Here is a 6278-nt window from a genome sequence, read left to right as displayed (position 1 = left end):
ATTGCAGGTCTATTTACAATAGCCAGGACATGGAAGCAACCTAAGTGTCCATTGACAGATGAATGAATAAAGAAGATGTGGCACATACATACAATGGAATATTACTCAGCCATAAAAATGAATGAGATTGAGTTATTTGTAGTGAGGTGGATGGGCCTAGAATCTGTCATACAGAGTGAAGTAAGTCAGAAAGAGAAAAACAAATACCATATGCTAACACATATATATGGAATTTTAAAAAGCGGTACTGATGAACTTAGTGGCAGGGCAGGAATAAAGACGCAGATGTAGAGAACAGACTTGAGGGCACAGGGTGGTGGGGGGGACGGGGAAGCTGGGATGAAGTGAGAGAGTAGCATTGGCGTATCTATACTACCAAATGTAAAACAGTGGGAAACTGCTGCATAGCACAGGGAGATCAGCTTGGTGCTTTGTGACCACCTAGAAGGGTGGGGTAGGGAGGGTGGGAGGGAGGCGCAAGAGTGAGGGGATAATGGGATATATGTATATATATAGCTGATTCACTTTGTTATAAAGCAGAAACTAACACAACATTGTAAAGCATTTATAGTCCAATCAAGATGTGAAAAAAAAAGAAGCTATTGAAGGATGTGGTTCACCAAAGCAGGAGCATTGATGAAAAATCAGGACAACATGGGATACAGAAAAAGAAGATCCAGCATAGAAGGGAGATGACAGGTACACCCAGGATAAGGTCAGAAGGAGTCCTGGGAAGGCAGTGTCCAAAGGTGAGCTAGAGATGGGGAGCTCCAGGAGGCAGAACACCTGAGAAAAGTTGGAATTGTAGGCTTCTGTATAGATTTGACAAGTGTGGAATGTTGTATTTGGAGGCTATTGGAGTGGGATGTTTTAGCCATAGCTAGAAAGAAAAATAAGCAATAAAAACAAGTCTATTATAATATTCAGGAGAAAAAGAAATGTTTTGTAAGAAGAGAATCATAATCAATATACTACGTGGCTCTGAAGTTAAAATATTTACATGATTATAATAATGGAAATAGGACACTCAGCTTATCCAAACATGGTGCTAACAACTATAGCAGTTGTTTGGGAGGGCAGGTTAAGAGAGCCAATACTCATCTAGTATGTCTCGATAAATCAAGACATACTACCAGAAGCATTGTTAAGAAATAGGAAGATAGGGCTTCCCTGGTGGCGCAGTGGTTGAGAGTCCGCCTGCCGATGCAGGGGACACGGGTTCGTGCCCCGGTCCGGGAGGATCCCACATGCCGCGAAGCGGTTGGGCCTGTGAGCTATGGCCGCTGAGCCTGTGTGTCTGGAGCCTGTGCTCTGCAACGGGAGAGGCCCGCGTACCGCAAAAAAAAAAAAAAAAAAAAAAAAAAAGAAATAGGAAGATAAATGTCCAAAGAAATGGCAAAAAGAATTGAAGGGACTGAGGAATGGGGAATAGGTGAAAGTGAGGCAAGGGGCAGCTATTTTATACGATAAATCTTTTAACATTTTATTATGGAAATTCTCAAACATATTCAGAAGTGTAGAGAAAGATACAACGAATCTCCATGTACCCCTCCTCCAGCCCCAACAATTACTGACGTGGCCAATCGCATTTCATCCATACTCTCACTCACTATCCCATCTTATTTTATTTTATACCATAAACCTTTAAGTACTATTTAATTTTTTAAAAATTTATTTTATTGAAGTATAGTTTACGATGTTGTATTAATTTGTACTGTACAGCAAAGTGATTCAGTTATATATACATTCTTTTTCATATTCTTTTCCATTATGGTTTATCACAGGAAATTGAATATAAGTATATACTATTTAATTTTTAATTGTTAATTAAATACCTGCAGATGATAGGAATAATATTTGTGAAAAGATATCACTATACACCAAACTGCTTTGCAACCAAAAGAAAAATAACAGTAATCACTACCTCAGACAACATGGCCCAATAGGAACTTTATCAAAGTTGGTACATGTACTACAGATATACAATGGAATACTACTCAGCTATAAAATAGAACAAAATAATGCCATTTGCAGCAACACGGATGCAACTGGAGATTATCATACTAAGTGAAGTAAGTCAGAAAGAGAAAGACAAATACCATATGATATCACTTTTATGTGGAGTCTAAAATATGGCACAAATGAATCTACCTACAAAACAGAAACAGGCTCACAGACACACAGATCAGACTTGTGGTTGCCAAGGGGGAGGGGAGAATGGAGAAGGATGGACTGGGAGTTTGGGGTTGGTAGGTGCAAACTATTACATTTAGAATGGATAAACAAGGTCCTACTGTACAGCACAGGGAACTATATCCAGTCTCCTGGCATAAACCGTAATGGGAAAGAATATTAGAAAAAAGAATGTATGTGTATAACTGAGCCACTTTGCTGTACAGCAGAGATTGGCATAGCATAGTAAATCAACTATACACCAATTTTTTTAAAAAGTTGGTACATGTACTAGACAGCACAATACACTGGGAATGAATATGGACATGGGTAATGAAATTGACAAAAGCACACATCTTCCCTCCAAATGTGGCTCCCAAAAGAATTTTAACTAAAAGTCAGAAGATTAAAACAAATAAGTATCAGGAATTAGGCTATCAGCAAAATATGACTACAGCATACTGAAATGAAAGGGCAGTGTCCACACCTGCCCTTCCCCACTTATTAATAGATAATGTCTTAAAGTGATGGTTTCCAGTAACCACAGTGAGGAACACTGCATGGGGTGTAAATGCTGTGCTCCTTTATGTGACAAGATGAAGAAAGGAGAAATAGTGTGAGGCAGTAGCTAATTCAGAATATGTGTAATAAAAATGTAAAAATAATTCCTTCTTCCTCCTAATATATAATAAGCAGAGAAAAAGGCAGAGAATACACAATAGGCAAATAAAGGCAAAAAAAAAAAGCCAAATTCTGTTTCCCCATCCCCACCCAGGGAAGTAAAAGAGGTCAAATCAAAGACTGTATTAAAATCAAGGATCCCATAGTATTATAAATGTAAATGTTAAAGGACATATCAAAGTTTCTTGTAGATTGTGAAATTCATATTTGACATTTCAAGAGAATATTAAAATGTTTTTTTAAGTTAATATATGGAGATGGTTAAAAAATTTTTTAGAATGGTGCTAAAGGCCTATACATGAAAAGTTGGGTCGTTCTCTCTCATTTCTCATCCCTCAGTCTCCCTGTTCCTCTCCACAGAGGTAACCACTCTTGTTGGGTTCCTGTGTATCCTTCCAGAAATTGTCACACGCATGTGCATACACCCCTGCACACACACAATTGGAAGCATACCACGCATACTTACTATAGCTCGAAGAGGGCTCCATGTCAATACATATACCTCTATCTCTTTTTGGCCATGTGGTATTCCATATAGACCGTAATTTATTAGCCTCACATTGGTGGAAATGAGAATGGGTTCCAGTCTGGGACCATTATAAATGATGCAATGAATTTCCTCATCTTTATGCTCATGTAAGAGTACGTCTGTAAGATAAACTTGGTGGGAATTTTTCAAAATAAAGTTTTATATCCTACATAAAATGGTACATAGTATATTTCCAATGACGTTGAGTGAACTTCATGTTCTAATTCCAGTTTGAGCATGTGCTTCACAAGGAAAAGTCAGCTCTTGGTTATCTATGAGAGGGTTGCCCTGTGAGGATTTTCATGTAGCGGCTCTGGCTGAGCCTCCTGCTGCAGCACTGGTCAAAAAGGGACTGAGGCCGAGGCGAAGGAGATGCTGGCGAGGTGGCAGCACGATCCCCTCCAGTTCCTGCAGCGTCGCAGTCAGGAGCTGAAGCAGCAGGTTGATGATTTGCTTTCTGAGAGTCGACTGAAAGGAGCTCTAGAAGCCAGTAAGAGGCGAGATATTTACCAAAGATGTATCCAATTAAAACAGGCAATAGATGAAAATAAAAATGCTCTTCAAAAATTAAGCAAAACTTATATTCTCTCACAGGCTGATGAACCTGCCCCTGTTGGGAGTTACAATCAGACGAAAGAGGAGGAACACAATCTTTTGGATAAGCTTACCCACCAACTGCAGGAACTTGCTGTGTCCATAAGTAGAGAAAATGTTGCTGAAACTGGGGCGCTTACTGAAGGAGAGGACGATGACAGTTCTGCTGAAGAAGAAGAAGATGACGAGGCCACAAGTGGAGAATACGTTGCTGTTGGAGATTTTATGGCTCAGCAAGTCGGAGACATTACATTTAAGAAAGGGGAAATTCGCCTTATAATTGAAAAACACCCTGATGGTTGGTGGATGGCTAGAATGCCAAAGGAAACAAAGGTCTTATTCCCAGAACAGACTTGGAGCCCTGTGATAAAGAAGAAGGCCAGGAGTCTAGTGAAGAAGGCAGTGAAGAAGATGTCGAGGTAGAAATGGCAGAAGGAGCAGAAGTTAAACAAAGAACCGATTCTCATTGGAGTGCAGTCCGAAAAGCCATCTCAGAGCAGATTAACACCGTCGACGTATTGACCACGACGGGAGCTATTCCTGCCGGGTTCAGGCCTTCCACCCTCTTCCAGCTTCTAGAGCAAGGGGATCAATTTCGAGCAAGTTACTTCTTACAACCAGAGCTCACTACTTCACAACTGGCCTTCAGAGATCTAATGTGGGATGCTAAAACAGGCTTTATTAGGTCAAGACCAAGTTGTGTTTCCTTGATTCTGACCCTCTGGAGCTGTAAGATGATTCCTCTCCCAGGAGTGAGCATCCAGGTTCTGAGCAGACACGTGCGCTTCTGTCTGTTTGACGGCAATAAGGTTCTGAGCAACATTCATACAGTCAGGGCCACGTGGCAACCTAAGAAACCCAAAATATGGACCTTTTCTCCCAGGTTACTGGCATCTTGCCCTGCTTGCTTGATGCTGACTGTTTCATCAGGTCCAATTCTTCTTCTCCAGATCTTGGAATATTATTTGAACTTGGAATTTCTTATATTCGCAATTCAACTGGTGAAAGAGGAGAATTAAGTTGTGGCTGGGTGTTTCTTAAACTTTTTCATGCCAGTGGAATTCCTATTCCAGCAAAACCTTATGAACTCTTCTTGAATGGAGGCACCCCTTATGAAAAAGGTGTTGAAGTGGACCCTTCAGTATCCAGAAGGGCACGTGGTAGTGTTTTCCATCAGATGATGACAGTGAGAAGGCAGCCTCAACTTCTAGTAAAACTGAGATCTTTGAACAGAAGATCAAGGAACATGCTAAGTCTACTGCCGGAAATATTAAAAAATGGGAAGTATGTGCTCCGTTCATTTGTTGATATTTTATCGCCAGATTCTTGGAGATGTGCTCCTGAAAGACAGGATGAGCATGCGCAGTGCTGATTTAATTAGTAATCCAGTGCTGGCCACCTTCCCCAAGCTCTTGGGGCAGCCTGACATAATGGATGCACTCAGGAGTTCCTGGGCTGAGAAAGAGAGTACATTAAAAAGATCAGAGAAGAGAGACAAGGAGCTACTGAAGGCCGTGTTCCTCCTGGTTTACCAGGACCCCCTCCTCCACTCCGCGCTCCTGCCCACGTTCAGATGGGCAGAGGAGGAGACAGAGGCTGCCCGATGGAAGGTCATCGCCGACTTCCTCAAGCAAAACCAAGAAAACGAGGGCGCCCTCCAGGCTCTGCTGTTGCCAGCGGGGCTCCATGAACCTTTCGGCATTTCAGAGCAGACCTATGACTTCTTGAGTGAAATAGGAAAGAATGCAGCCTGACAGTGGTGCCCCTTGACCTTCCACTTCCCGCTGAATCTGATAGACCCTCCATGACAACCTGCATCACGTGACAAAACCAGAAGTAGCTGTCCCATCACAACTTAGGCTTTATTCTTTTCTGTTCAGGCCACATTCTATAAGAAATATTTATCTGATAATTTGAATATGTGTTAATACAATGAAGTAAATTTTTATAAGGAATACTATTATATCTAAATTTAAAGAGAATTTTTTTTCAAAAACCAACTAACAAATTTTTGTTTTGTTTTTCCTTTTCTTTTTTATTGAGTATAGTTGATTTACCATATTATGAAAGTTTCAGGTGTACAATATAGTGATTCACAATTTTTAAAGATTATACTCCATTTAAAGTTATTAATACTGGCTATATTCCCTGTGCTGTACAATATATCCTTGTAGCTTATTTATTTTATACTTAATAGTTGTGCCTCTTAATCCCCTACCCATATTTTCTCTCTCTCCACTGGTAACCACTAGTTTGTTCTCTATATCTGTGAGTCTGTTTCTTTTTTTTTTATTGAAGTATA

General features: G+C 40.4%; 1 pseudogene; it reads left to right on the top strand.

Annotated features, from left to right (window-relative positions):
- Nucleotides 1-520: 520 nt before the first annotated feature.
- LOC113620789 (nephrocystin-1 pseudogene) lies at nucleotides 521-6045 on the top strand (annotated as a pseudogene).
- Nucleotides 6046-6278: the final 233 nt, after the last annotated feature.

This window comes from Aethalodelphis obliquidens, unplaced genomic scaffold (assembly GCF_003676395.1).
Source record: "Aethalodelphis obliquidens isolate GAN/ISIS:26980383/991018 unplaced genomic scaffold, ASM367639v1 scaffold1, whole genome shotgun sequence".
In the NCBI taxonomy this organism is placed as follows: domain Eukaryota; kingdom Metazoa; phylum Chordata; class Mammalia; order Artiodactyla; family Delphinidae; genus Aethalodelphis; species Aethalodelphis obliquidens.
Note: the sequence above shows the minus strand (reverse complement) of the source record. Positions and strands in the feature narration are given on the sequence as shown.